The following is a 385-nucleotide window of genomic DNA, read 5'->3' as shown; positions in this document are numbered from 1 at the left end:
GGTACATTTAGTGTTAATCATAATCTGTTGGAAAATGGTGTGATACATTGTGATAACATTTAGCCTTTGTAATAATATTTGACTGGACATTGTGATAATCAATTTGTGATAATCAATTTGTGCTACATTGTGGTAACAGCACCTCTGCTACATAAACTCTGCAGATGTATTAACAACATTAGTACAAATTGGTGTGATACATTGTGATAACATTCTTAAATATTATGGATACAATCTTCAACAAATATGTGTGATTTCATGTGATTCATCATAATAATGAACATGCTTACACAAATGGATTTATTTTTTTGAAATTATTTCACTAAATGATATTAATATTTTATTTTAGGAATGTAAATCAATATTAATTTATTTTATTTGAAAC

This window comes from Cynara cardunculus (genome assembly GCF_001531365.2).
Source record: "Cynara cardunculus var. scolymus isolate 2C chromosome LG 1, CcrdV1, whole genome shotgun sequence".
Taxonomy (NCBI): Eukaryota; Viridiplantae; Streptophyta; class Magnoliopsida; order Asterales; family Asteraceae; genus Cynara; species Cynara cardunculus.
Note: the sequence above shows the minus strand (reverse complement) of the source record.